This window comes from Equus przewalskii, chromosome 27 (genome assembly GCF_037783145.1).
Source record: "Equus przewalskii isolate Varuska chromosome 27, EquPr2, whole genome shotgun sequence".
NCBI classification, from domain to species: Eukaryota; Metazoa; Chordata; class Mammalia; order Perissodactyla; family Equidae; genus Equus; species Equus przewalskii.
Window position 1 is genome coordinate 2,488,939 of NC_091857.1, and position 14,897 is coordinate 2,503,835.

Here is a 14,897-nt window from a genome sequence, read left to right on the forward strand (position 1 = left end):
GAACTGTCATTTGAACAGAATGACAAAATATTGGAGAATATAATGCCTGAACCTCTTAATTTGTTTCCTAAGTTTTAAACATCAATCAATAAATATTTATTAAGCAACGCAGTGTGTGTTAGATCCTACATGTGATACATATGCATAAAAGATGCAGCCCATACCACAAAGGAGTACATTGTTTATCAGAAGTTAGGGAGAAGAGACATACAATAAGAGACCTATTCAACAAACATTTATTTGTTTTCAGCATTGCAATTGGCACTCTGGATATAGAAACGAATATGTCATAAACATTTTCTCAAAGAGCTTACTATCAGGTTACACAAATCATTGCACTATGGGAAATAAGTACATTATGGCAGTCATCTAAAAAATTTTTTCAGGCATCCTAACCTTTTCTTTCTTATAATAAGAGTGATGTCAACAGCCATATTTGTTGGAAATTCAAAATTGATAATATTGAAATGCTTCTATACCAGTTGGCAAATAAAAATCAAAAACTATGATAAGCAGAATATCTAAAACATACATTCTAACATAAGCTCATTAGTTCAAAGCAATCAAGACAGCTATCGAAAATTGTCCTCTCATTTTACCGAGAATTGATAATACTGGTAATAAATATGGAAAAATCTTAGGCAGGATTTTGAATATAATTGCTGTTAGTTGAGCAGAAGTTGAGGGAGGATTCGGCATGATGAACAATATTGTTGCTGTTAGGAAATCTCTTCTACTTCTTGAGACCACAAGTTTGGCAAAGATGTTGCCCATTGGCACCACTGAGGTGGTTTCTACAGGCCGCTCGTTCCCCTGGTTGGCTGCTGAGCAGACCGAGGTGGCAGCAGGGACAGGAGCAATTGCTTCCTGCTGCTCTACAGCTGTTCAGCATGCCAAGGTGGCACTGGTGGCATTGTTGTCGTTGAGACCCGTCTCTGGGTCCAGGTCACGTGAGAATCTAGCATCTAGGTTCATCCCCGGCCACGGTGCACAGACAGGATGCCTAGTGCACTGATCATGCTTCCCCTTGTACCCAGTCCCTTTGTAAATGAATTCTATTTGAATTCTCCTAATTTGATTGTGCATCTATTTCCTGTTGGGAACCTGACTGCTAATAAACATTGTAACTCCCTGGCAATGATTGTAGCTAACAATGATTAGTCTGGCAGTGGGCATATATCCAAAGACAGGTGAATCTTAGTAATTCTGTGGGAGCCCCTGGGAAGGGGAATTTTTATTTTTCCACTGGATATATAGCTGTGATTATTTAAGCTTGGATTACTTGAAATGCTTTTGCCACCACATGAAGCCTGAGAATAAAGCCAGTACTTAGAACCTGAAAAGCACTGTGATACGTGATTTGTAAATGTGTAAGAACGAAGCCATAATTATTCACGGGAGGTTGCAGCAGTTCTGCCTGGGAAGATCAGAAAAGACCTCATACTCAAGTTGAAATTTCAACTAAGACTTGAAGAATGAGCTTACTGGGCTGTCAGACATTTGGGGAGAGTAGGCTGCAGAGAAGGCCTTTTGAGAGAGGAAACAGAATTTGCAAAGGTACAATAGCAGGAAGAATTCGGTAGGAGAATAATTTGAATGGGTATGACAGTTGAGGCTGAAAAGCCGGACAGGAAGTAAGAGGTTTATATACCACATCCTGGAGGCTACGGAGAGCTGCTGGGGAATGCGAAGCAGAATCCGTAAAGATTAGAGGCCACGAGAGGCGAGGATTAAGCAGTCTAGAGATAATGAGTCTCCAGCCGAGGAATGAGACAAAGGGCTGAGGAGAGAAAGCAATTTTCAACCCTTTTTTAGTGTATGACAGGATTTGACAGTTAATTTGATTTGGGAGAAGGTGGAGCTGGAGGGAGGAGGAGGAGTCTAGGGTGACTCCTATGTTTTGTGATGGGCAAGCAGTTGGAAGATGACATCACATATGCGACAGGGAACACAGGAAAAGGAGGTTTGTAGGGACTGCAAAGGATAAGGAGATGGTGAAAGTTTCTAACACATTGAGACTAACATATCAGACAGCCCATATTTAGTTGTCTAGAAGGCACATCTGGATTTAAAATTTAATTTATAATTCATGCGTTATAGTTGACACCCTGTAGATCTATAAAGTCACCAGAGATTGGTAAAGACAATGCATTGAAGAACGAATGGAAGATGAAGAATTGGAGAAAGTCAGTGTGAAGTATTCATTTAAGAGGTTTGATCACTAACGCAAAACTTGAAAATTTAGAAACTTTTAAAAGACAAAACGTAGATGAAAACTCTAAGTTGAGAAATTTGACTTTTTTAAAACACAAAGATAGTTTGGTATGTATGCAGCATGGAAGCTAAAGCTCCCAAGCAGAGTAAAAAGTTAAATTATAAACTTAACTGACATTTATTTATTTATGACGCGTCTCCTCATTAGAGTGTAAACTATATAGAAGCAGAAACTTTAATACCAGGGCCTAGGAGAAAATTTGGCTCACAATAGTCACTCAGAAAATATTTGATGAATGAACAAATAACAAACACTCTATGTAATTGAGGATGAGGGAACATGGACTCTTACACATTGCTGATGTAAATTGGTACAACCCCATGGAGACCATATGGCCATAATCTTTGATACAATCATTTTATTTCTAAGAGTTTAACCTATGCATGTAGTTCTATATGTGAGAAATGAATATGTACATCATCAGATACAAATAAATGATTGTATATGCTTATAATGAACAAGGAAGCTCTTTATATTTTGATATGAAAAACTTCCAAAGCATATTTTAAAATAAAAAGTCAGAGTGCAGAAAAGTATATATAGTATTACTGCTCTTGTAACATAAAGGATATTTATGAATACACTTGCTGATTTCCACATAGACTGTCTCTGGAAGGATACAGAAGAAACAGTAACTGTGGTTGTCTCTGGGGAATAGAAATAGGGAGATGGGGTTTGGGAAGAGGCTCGAAAATTTTACACTCATTATGAATTTGTTATCTGCTTTTAAAAGGAATAAAATTAAAACTAACAAAATAAACAAAACTTATTGAGTACATCAGTTTGTGTCAAACACTTACCTAAATACTTTGTCTGTATGGTCTTATTTGAGACAAGGGAAAGGAGATAAAGGAAGGAAATGTGTTTGTAGCCAGTGAACATGTGAGCACATGTGCATGGGGGGTGGGGGTGGAAAACGGCAAGAACTTAGAGGTTTTCATGTGTCGCAGACTGTTTTCTCTTTGACTAGGAGACCATGTCATCTGTTGAGGAGGAGGAGGCAGGGATCCTGAAGGGTGAGATCAACATTTGGCACGGTTGCTATAGAGAGTAGGAGGGAGGTGATCAAAGGAAGAAAAAGAATTCTGTGTACTGTTTACAGCATCAGTCTTGACTGCAGTGCAATTTTTCGTTGGAAATGCTCAGGAGCCTTGGTAGAAGAGTGGAAAACGAACTGTTGGATCATATATCTTGTAGTGGGAGAAGCACAGGGTAGAAAGAGGGTTGAGGATATTAGGAGAAAAGTAGCTAGAGTCAAATGATCAAGACCCCAACTGGGAAATAAGTTTAGGTTACAGGTGGAGGAAGTAGTGTCTTGAAAGAAGGGGTGAGTTTAATTAAGTGAAAATTTCAAGGCAGAGCTCTTATCTTGCCCAGTTGGTCCTGAAAATTCTCCCGAGCCCATGGTTTTCTATTGCTCAGCCCACAGTCCGGGATGGTACGCTCAAGTTAGACCCAACTGCTGGGGCTGTTCCCTCTGCCTGAAATAGGCTTACCTGAGACAACCACTTGGTTAATTAACTCCATCACCTCCTTCACGTCTTTGCTTGAATTCCCACCACTCTACTTAATATTTCAACCCATATTTACCTCTCTTCCTCCTTACAGTACCACTTCTCCCATCTTCCTAATCAGCTTAAATTTTCTTTTTTCCTTATTTTGTATAATCTCCTATGCTATATACTTATTTCACATGAATGTTTCGTCTGTCTCTACGCACTAGGCTTGTAATTGACTCGAGGGCAGGGATCTTTGTTTTGCTCATTGACATATTCCAAGTTCCCAGAACGGGGCCTGATGGATAGAAGGAGCTCAATAAATGTTTGTTGAATGAATATTTGTCCATTATCTCAACAAAGAGCCATTTCCAAAGCAGTCTGTCACCTTTGCTGGATTGTGATGAAGCACCTGGCCAGCAACAGGCTCTTAGTCTTAGGCCTTTCCAGGTGTAGGTCCCTCACCACCCCCATTCTCCAGACTCTAGGATTCATAAATTGTGCTCTTTGAGTAATTTCCTTGAAACTCCTCTCTCTCAGTGTGAGGTGAGGGGAAAGCACTAACCACCTTCCCCTCTAAACACACTGCTATACAGAAAAGGGTGTGAGCTCTCAGCACACCTGCAGCTTTCTCCAGAGATCATCCTCACCCTCTTCCCGTTCCTCCCTCTGCGACTTCCCCACTGTAGCAAACTAGAGGTGGGGAAGGCCAGGAGACATAACATGGCTTCCCCCTGCTGTCTCGGTCCCGACGGGGGCAGGGTTCAGCATAGCGTCTCGTACTAGAATGTGGGGGCGTTGGCATCTATTTGCTTAGGGCGTCAGCCCAAACCAGAATGTTTAATTTTTATTATGTGTTGCATGGTCTTCTTGCTTGGCTTTTGTAGTTCGTTCTTCTTATTCTGGACAAAGTGAGCCTTTACAAACATGACTAGATGATTTTGCTGTGCCCTTCAGAATTCTCAATGACTTCTCACTGCACTTAGAGTACAGTCTTGGTCCCTAACCACGCCCTCCGGGCCCTGCGGGAGTCGCTCCTTGTCCACCTGTCAGGTTTCTGCGGCGTCAGCCTCCGCGCTCTCACTGTCCTTCAGCCACACAGGCCTTCTTAGTTTTGCTACTTGATAAAATCAAACTGCCCCTTAAATTGTAGCCTTCGGATTTACTCTTTCTTCCGCTTGGAAGTTTCTCTCCTAGAGAACTGGCTCTTTTCCTCATTAAATTTTCAGACACTACCATATTATCTTATTTTTTTTTATAGTACTTATCACTCTCTGAAATTCTGAGAGATTTTTACTTGTGTATTTTCTTCTTCCCCGACTAAAACGTAAGATTCATGAAAGCATGGCTCTAGACTTTTTGGTTCAATGATAACTTGGTTATCATTTGGTTCAATAACTTCAGTTCCAGGAATAACATCGAGTATGTAAGCTTTCAACAAATACTTTGACAAACATGTTAATGCATGCCCCCTAGATAGATGCCAGGCTCTAAGCTGGTAACATGATTTTGACGCAAAAAAACTTAGCCCCTTCCCGTAAGAAACTTTCAGTTAGAGTGGGAGAAAGACAAGAAAAGAGACAGATTTTCATGTGGTCTGATAGGTGTCACGTAAGAGCAAAGTGTAGGGGGTTCTACCAGAGTAGAGAGCAGATCCAATCTGGCAGTGGGGACCTGGGGGTCAGAGGGTGTGGGGCAGGGTTTCAGTGTACAGAGACCGTTTCCTGATTTCTCAAGTAGAGCTGAATGAAGGATGAAAAGCGCCGGGAGCAGAGGGAAGGAGGTAGTTGGGTGGAGGAGAAGGTGGCCTTTTCTCTCATTTCTGGTGCCTCTACCCTGTCTGAAGGGCCTGGTGTCGATATGGGACCCCAGGTAACCTTGTCTTCCAGACTCTGTCCACTTCCGTGTGATGAAATTCTTCTGTGATAGAACGTCTGTAATGCTCAGGAAACTAATAGTCTAAAATTTGTTTATTTCCTAGACGTTTGTTTCCAGCACACTTGATTATTAAAGTATTGATCTTTTTGCTCAAAAAGGTTTTAAAAACAACAAACATGTGTACTATAAACAAATAAATGCCATTTAACACATTTCTATTTAAATTTTATTATTACTAGGATAGACTTAGGTTAACATTTTAATGGTTGTAACAGGAGTTTTCAAAGTCAATGCAGCATGTAAATTATTCTGGAAGCAAACCCCATTTCCAGGTTCAGCAAGCAGAATAATTAATTAGAGTATATGAGTTAATGTACTGGAAAGATTTTTCTAAGCACTGTCAAAGCAGAGTTGTATTTTACGAGTTTTAAAAGCATATAAAATAATCCTATCATTCCACAAACATTTATTTTAATTCTTACATCACTCATAAAGTTCGTTTTTTTTGTAATTTGGATTGAATCATCAACTTAAAATTTAACTTATTTACCATTTTCTGTCAGATGTCAATTGTTATAAAATGATGAAAAGAAATTACAATGCGAAAGATGTCCATGTGACAGACTGTTATTTTTCTACCAAAGCTGAAGTTTAACATGCAGTAGAAAAGAAACACCATATTTACCAATTAATTTTCTCCTTTGGATGAAAAAACTCACGAAAGTGGCAGAAAGAATGATTCAGAAGTTAATTGCGCAGCTGTTCCAATGCTTCTCTTGGTGTCCAACTCTTGTGTAGGGAGAGGAGGACGTAATGCGAAGTCCTGAAAGGACGTTTGTTTTAGTGGAGATTTCACAAGGTCGTCTGAGATGAGGGGAACTGGAGGAAAGAGTGGGATGTTAGCAGTTTCCCCCCATGCAGCTTTAACCTGGGCAGGGACAGCCTTGGTCACTAACCTCTGGCATCGACCTGAAGAACAATTCATGGGAACGTGGATATTCCTGCCTTGATCATTCCTGGCTAAATTTTGTATTGCGCGAGCCAGCTAAAATTAGTGTCTTGCGAGTAGAATCCTTGGCATTTGTGTTAATTCTATGCTTGTTTAGTATCCTCAAAATGCCTTCCAAAAGTTGTTATTCACAGGTACATTGCCAGTTATTCTCCTAAAGATATCATTATTATCTAGTGTCCCTGGAATGTGCCTATTGACTTTACTTTTAAGAAGGCAGCATATGATCAAAATGCTTTTTGTCTGTGTGGAAGGTCCAGAATGAAATGACGTCTTCTCTCAAGTCTTGCCTTGGTTTTATATAGTCCTGTTCAGTCTTATAATTTGCATTCTCTTATTTTATAATTTGACATTACTCACCTCATTTGGACTGAAGTTTACTTTTGTGATATATATGAAAAAGTAAGTGAGTAGTGCAAAAACTGATAAGAAATATCTATTAAACAGCTCTTGGAACATCTTTCTAAAGGCCATATAATGTAGCATATTATTTGCATAGAAACATATGTTGCTAATTCAGAGTTTCCGCAAATTCATGTCATTAACTGAATCAATATTTATTATTAAAGGGATTAATCTGGGTTGATGAAGAGCATAACTGCTTATCAAAAAAAATAAATCAATCAAGTCAGCTTAAGAAGAGGGGGTCATTAGAACAAGTGACTTTATACCACATGAGGTCAGGAGATGACATATAGCTGGGCTACACAGGGGACTGGAGAGGGAAAGGGGAGAGAGGACCATCTTACTTTCTTTCCAGATTCAAGTGGTCTCTCCCATCTGCATTTTCTCTGCTCTTTTCTTTACTAACTTTTTCTGCTTGCATGTCAACCAACATGAGTCCTGGCTCCAGGGTTGTACAACCTTTCCATTCAAGTGCCTCCTTCATCCAGCAGTTAATTAACTGCCCCACTGATACATTCTGAGGAGAGAGTTTGAATCGGTTTTAGACTAAGGTGTCATTTGGGCGATTACTCCAAAACATGTAAACTAAATCTAAATGCTAAATAGCATTGAAGAATTAAATTATTGATTACTCTATGTTGGTAATTTTTATTGGTATGTTTATGGCCAGGGAAAATAAATGAGATCAGAACCCTAGGAGTGACTGACTTTGGCCTAATGTATACTGAGTTGAAGATGAGAAGATTCAGATAAGGGTCAGGGCTATATTGCATTTTTATACTCTAATATTTGTGGACAATTTTATGGCATTTTAATGCTTACCTGCCATTAGAAGATTCCTGAAAGAGACTTCCAAGGCAGGGAGGAACCAGATCTGAGTTGTACCTGATGGCCACGATGTTTTGGGCAGTTGGTACAGATGCTGCCCAATCTCTTTGAGATGTGGCTTATTCTTCCTCTCTAGGTCTTTGCAAGACTGTATCAAGGCAGCGCCAGAGGAAACCACTCTAGTTAAATTGCTTTGTGCCAGCCTTCTTGCCTGCCCTCCCTCCCTGTCTTGCTCTTTGGGAAGAGTTAATCTGAGACTTGAAGTAGAAGAGAGTGAGCAGAGCACTGTGATGACTGTGTCCTACGGCGCAATCAATTTTAGGGGAAAAGAACCTCAAGGAGCTGGTGTGGGCGTTGGGGTAAAAGGCGTTGGTTTGAGTTCCTGGGGCCCACTGCAAGGAAAGAAAAGCCAAGAAAACTGGCCTGGACTGGGGGCCGGTCCTGGAGGTAAACAGAAGAAAGATGACCTTGACTCCTGAGTAGTAATCTCTGAATGCTTAATGAGCTCCTAGCAAGCACGAAGTCTGGAGCTCTGGGGTTATGAAAACTAAGAACCAATTATAGACCTTGCTTTCAAAGGGTTCACAACTCAGGGGTCAGCCCATGGTGAGTGGTTAAGTTCGCATGCTCCACTTCTGTGGCCTGAGGTTCACCAGGTCGGATCCTGGGTGCAGACCTAGCACTGCTCATCAAGCTGTGCTGAGGCGGCGTCCCACACGGCAGAACTAGAAGAACCTACAACTAGGATGTGCAACTATGTACTGGTGCTTTGGGGAGAAGCGGGGGAAAAAAGAGGAAGACTGGCAACAGTTGTTAGCTCAGGGACAATCTTCCTCACCAAAAAAGAGGTAATATGATTTAAAAAACAAATGGTTTACAATTCAGTCTGAAAGACAAAGCAACTTATTGTTAGATAGGTTTAGCTGAGATGTACCATGAATTTAGAGAAAGTTAAGATCTCTGGCTCTGGGGGGCAAGTATAGATGCTTTCTCCCAAATCCTTTCAGCTCCATGGAGTTTGAGGAGCCATAAACCCAGAAGATCTTCATCTAAACTACAGAATCAGGGACTGCCTACACAGGACCCAGTGTTGTAGATAACGCATTGAGGCTGACAGAAATATCAAAAAGCACAGAGTCTGGGGGTTGCAGCCTTGAGGGGAAAGGTGAGAGTTCAGTGTCACCTTGGAGGATGCAGCACATGGCCATGGCTGATTCTCTGTGAGCTTCCCTTTAAGGATAAACAAGATTTTGTGAGGGTGACTAGGTTTCTCAAATTCCTCGTATTTGGGTAATCGGGCAGGTCAGGACAAATCGGCACCTCCTTTCTGCCTGATGTTCCTTTGTGTTCTGGGGAGCTTTCCAGAGACTTGTGGCAGGAACTGGTTTTCCATAATGCAGTATTTTTTCAGAAATAGTATAAATGCTTCTGAATATTGTCCAAAAACAATATTTACTGAGGAGCCACTGCATGTTAATTCTAGACATATGTTCCAAATGTTTGAAGTGAATTAAAATGTTCTTAGGGTAAATTCAGCTTATTCATTAAATAATCAACTATGAAAAACAAGTTGAGAAAACAAGGATGCTTCAATGAATAAGAAGACCAATAATTCACACTGGTAGATTTATTTGGTTAGAAAGGTTAAATGTGTCACTAACTTTTACCAAGGACTACTCATTTTCTATTTATTGAAAACTTAGTAATTAACCTTGAGCAAACTACAGAAAAAGATGAAATCACACACAATTATTGGATCGATTAGGAATTTGTGAAGAAAGTCAAAAAAGGAAACATAATTTTTTGGTGTTATTAAAGAGACATTTCTCGTGCATAAGGATCAGTAGGTTAAACTGTAGGACTGAAGAGAAAATATTTGGTGGTGGGATTGTCTGCATTTCCTTAGGAGCTACTTGGAAGCAATTTAATTTTGATTGTTTTTAAAATGATCTTTCCGAACAAGGCCAAATCAAATTCTTAGCTATATTCTGTGTTTCTGGTTTTTTTCCCCCTATTGGTTAGATACTATAGAGATTCTGTTGATATAAATCTGAGGAGTGTTGAATATAATATAATACTGAAATAAAATGCCAACCAATGCAATTGACATAATCATTTGCAAAAGAATTTCTGATTATTTCTTATCTTACTAATTTGAATATAAAGGGAAAACCAATTATGGTTGTAATGAATTAATTCATAATACAGATACGTATTTAGCTTCCATATTTCTTTTCAGAAACAGCTCTCTGAGAGTACAATTCTCATATGTTGACTTAAGTAGAATGAAGTGCTCGTTTTCTTTTCGGATAAAAATTTCTCTCTTGGTTTATCTTTAGTTTTATGCTGAAGGAATTTTACATTTATTTTATGACTTAAAAAAATTGCAATTTAAAATAGCCTTTGTGGCTGTTTCTCACACTACAATCTTCATTTCCCAAAGCAGTTTCTGCAAAGTTTAATTAAGATTTGCTTATTAGTTTTCCATCTTTTTCCCTTTTCACACTGCTGTCCTAAATAGTTGCCAAATCAGCTTATTCTGAATTCCTAGACAGATCTTAATTTATATCATATGTTTGAGAAAAATCAAAGCTGTCTTTCTTTCTTTCTCTTTGTCTCTTTTTCACTGTGGCACGTCAATATTTGACAGCTAAAAAATCATCTGTTTTCATTGCTTGCATTCTGTGCATGTCATTTTTGATGCAATTTAGATATTTAGCACATTTAGGCTGCCAGATTTAGCAAAAAAAAAGGAAAGAATATTCAGTTAAATTTGAATTCCAGAGACATAATGAAGTATTTTTTAGTATGTCTAAAATACTTGTACTGACAAAAATACTTGTTGTTTATCTGGAATTCAAATTTAACTTGGTGTCCTGTATTTTATCAGGCAACCTTAACACATTTTACCATATTTGGCAGGATTTGTGTAAACATTCCATTACCTTTTAGATCCTATCTCTTCTCTTTTATACTATTTCCTTTCTTTCTCATTTTTTAGATTACAAAATGAAAAAACAGTAAATTCAGTTGTGTAATTTTTGCCATACAGTGAAGTTGTCTTGCTAGGTAAGACTCTAGATACTATGTTTACATGTAATACATGATGAGAATAATAATTTTCATATATTGAAGTATACAGGGAAGCCATTCTGGTTTGAATTTGCTCCAGTTTTAGCAGCCTGACCTATGGCCACCAAACATGTATGTACATCTGCTTCAAACATTTTCCCAAAGCAAAGAATGCCCTCTTTAAAGATGGGGATGCAGTGTCTCCCCCTCTGATGCTGATGCCAGTACTTCTTTGAAGATAAGCTTTTCTTCCCAGAGAACTAGGGTCAAGTTGACCTGCTGTGTACGTGCTGAACTTTGGCAAAACATCTCCTGTGACTTTGGGAAAAAAAATTATATTCCTGTCATGCTTGATGTGTGTTCTTTGCCCTGAAATGGCCTATAACCATGCTGTGAACCACGCTTCCCTTGAGTGCTTCCTTCCCCGGGTAAGGGAGCACTTCTGGACTACTCCTCACATTAGGCCCAATAAATATCGTTCTATCTTTCTTATCTATGGATTGGTTATTGATTATTTGTGTCAACATACATTAAAGTTATAAAAAAATTCAATAGTACAAGTAGCCACAATCTTGATGACACTTTCAGCTCTAAATCTCTAGTTTAAAATTTCATCTCAGAATTTATTTTAAAACCCCCTCGACAGCTCTTAGGCTTTCTTTCTTGATCAGAGTTGGCTGAGATGGGCTTTCTTCCAGTGACAAGGAGGGGCACGTTAGAATTAGTTTTCTGACCTCTGACTGTCATCAGTAACTTCACTCAGCAGCATTTCTCAAGCGCTGCTCCTCGGATGTGGACCACTAAAGCTAACGGGTGTCTCTGGGGCAGAAGGGTGGTCCGATCCAGTTAGGGCGTTCTGAGTTAAAGGCACACGTCTACTGCAGAACTTCTCTGAAGCTTCAGTGTGCTGTTTCGTGCATCTGTAAGAGGGGACCGCAGTATACTGCTTTTCCCTAATTGTTTTGACCATAGACCTTTCTGTGTGTTTGGCACACCAAGTACGTTTTGTGAGACACCAGAGTTCTGGAAACACAGTTTGGGAGTTCTGGAGAAGGTTTAAACTCATTTTCATCTGATTTCCAGATCACAGGTGGTTTGCCACTAGAAACCAGTCCAGCACAATCTCCGTAAGGCTGCATCAACAGGGCAGATTTCAAACAGTCCACTGTGATCATTGGTGGGTCAATTTAAACAGAATAAACTCAATTAGCAAGTAACAGGGAATAGGGAATAGGAAAGGCATAGGGATTGGAGAAAAGGAAATTTGGAAATAACTTTTGCTGAACGCCTACTGTGGTAGTAGAAACCACACGAAATGCCTTCCATGGCTTGTTTACATGATTTTCATAATATGCTCACAACAATAGCGTTATACCCTTTTATAGATGAAGAAACAGGCTCAGAGAAGTCTAGTGATTTGTTTATCGTCACATCTAGTTAAGTTGGCACAACTGTCATCTGATATAGGTTTTTTAGCCTTCAATCCCATACGCTTTCCCTACTCATAGGAATCTACCTAAAGTCAGTTTCTTTTGGCTTCTGCTGTGCCTAAAACTACTCAGACTACTCCTTCAGTTTTGAGAATTACCACTCTCTGGCAGCAATGATTCTTCTCTTTATGAATCACCCGGGCAGCTGCTATTTCTGGTAACTTGCAATGACCTCCTCTTTTTGTGATTGATTAATCTGGGATGTTTTACAAATTGCAGATCAGTAACCATTCACGAGGTACGTAAAAGCTCATCAAGTAGGGAAAAGGCAGCTCTTCTCAGTTTGCTGGCTGCCATTTTGAAATCACCTGGGGATTTTCAAAACTACTGGTGTCTAGGTCTTAGCCCCAGAAATCCTGGTTTAACTGATCTGGGGTGTGGCATGGGCATTGGGATTTTAAAACACTACGTAGGTGATTCTAATGTGCAGTCAGGCTGAAAACCACTGATTTTAGGGATCAAGGTGAACATTATAAGCATTTCCATAAATAAAAAAGGAAATGTATTAATGATACTTTTTATTTGACAAACTCAGTTTTTCAAATCCCTGCTGAGTCAAAGAATTTTTTCAAATACACATGAGCAAGTGGAAACTTGGTATGTTTTCTTATTTAAATCATATTTGTAATCAGTTGGGGTACTGTGTAAAATATGTATTTATTTCATTAGTTAGGTTACTGAGTCATTCCCACTTAATCTATAAAACTCATAATCCTCCCCAAACCATGATGGTCTCACATCACATCTCAGTATAGATTTAATTATCGCACTAAGAAAATCACATTATCACAACAGCAGGAAATGTCCCCACAGCAGTGTCTTAAATCTTTTTACTAACGCACTCTTTTCATCTCATATTTGTCTCTCTCATACCAACACTGTTAGAAATCTCATAAAGTGGACTTAAGCAAACTATTGCCTTCTAATGCAACTACAACAGTTTTCAAACTATTCTTTAATTTTGAATGTTATTTTGTTCTTTTCTAACTTGAAAAATGGAAGAAAAAAGATTCTATTAGATTTTTTCTAGAAACAATATAGTATAACTTTTATTTTAAAAGCAAATGCTAAAGTGATAGTAACAATAACAACGAGTCTTTATTGAAAAGACCCATTGCCAAATTGCCAAACCGTGACACTGACTGGATATAGGAAGCAAGGGAGAATTTGGATATAATAAAGCTGGTAAACATTTATGGTGCACTAATTGCATCACAGTCATGATCTCATTTAACCCTCCCATCGGTAGTAGGACTTAGATACTATCCCGACTATACAGATGGGGGAATTGAGTCTCAGACAGTAGGCTTGGAACTCGAAGAGTCTGGCTCTAGAGCCTGTAGTCCTAACCTCTATTCTTTATTGCTTTCCTCAAAATGTTAATGTTTTCAGCTTTAGCGACTGAGAGGTTGGTTATGTCAAACAACATACACATATAATTAAGGTAAATTAATAGTTTCAGGGTAGGTGTCAAGGTAATGATCTTGTACTTAGATATATGTAATTTGGGGTGCTGGAATTTTACCTTGAGGTACGTACTTACTCATCAGGCAGCTGACAAAAGGGGTCTGAAATTCAGGAGAAAGCTGAGACTGGAGAAGAAGATGTGGGTACTATACATATGGAGGTGGTGGTTAAGAAAGTGGTGGTGGATGAAATAACCAAGTGAGGAAGTATAAAATAAGAAGAGGCTTGAACACTGGATCCTGGAGGAACACCTCTAATTGTGAAGCAGACCAAGCACAGGTGGACTGGGGAGAAGGATGGCAAAATAACTGGAAATAACTGGGAATACATCATTCAGAAACCAAGGGAAGAGATTTTAAGAAAGAAATCACTAATCACTACCCGTGTCAAGTGCAGCAGAAATGTATTAGAATAAGGTATAGATGAAGGGATCCTGGACTTGACTTTTAGTAAATTATTAGCAATCTTCCAAGGAATGACTTTAGTATCTTTGTAGGGCTGGAATAGAGATTGTGTGAGCTTATTGAGTAAATGAAGAGTGTTAGTTCAGAAGTAGCTAATGTTTGTGGAGTGCTTCCGATGGACCATGCACTATCAAAGGGTTTGCATGTTTTTAAATGAGTTAACCCCACTTAGGGATTCTGTGTGCTCAAGAGCTCATGGGCACACGGAATTAAAGAACTAAAGAGAGAAATAGACAACATAGAAGCTTAAAAAACCCCTCTTTCAGCAAATGATAGAACAATTAGACGAAAAAAAAAAAAAAAAAAGAAAGAAAAAGAGTAAGAACACAGAGAAGCTAAACAACACAATTTTCTACTTTGGTCTAATTTATGTTTACAGAGCACCCAACAACTGCAAAATACACGTAAGGTGTCCAGCAACACCCTAAGTATTGGAAATTGAACAACACACTTCTAAGTAATCCTTGGTCAAATGAGGAATTTGCAAAGGAAATTAAAAACATTTTGAACTAA

The 14,897-nt window shown here is 38.9% G+C and overlaps 1 protein-coding gene across 3 annotated transcripts in view; it reads right to left on the reverse strand.

The window, feature by feature from the left end:
* The window catches only part of HTR1F (5-hydroxytryptamine receptor 1F), a 150,348-nt gene that overhangs the window by 13,477 nt on the left and 121,974 nt on the right, over nt 1–14,897 (reverse strand). Inside the window, exon 1 of one of the 3 annotated variants that reach the window (XM_070597367.1) lies at nt 3,076–11,534. The exons of 1 other annotated variant lie outside the window; for it this stretch is intronic. The gene's annotated coding sequence lies outside the window, so the exon portion shown is untranslated. Of the gene's footprint in view, nt 1–3,075; nt 11,535–14,897 lie in introns of those variants that run through there. One more of the 3 variants, XM_070597368.1, reaches the window with a different exon arrangement.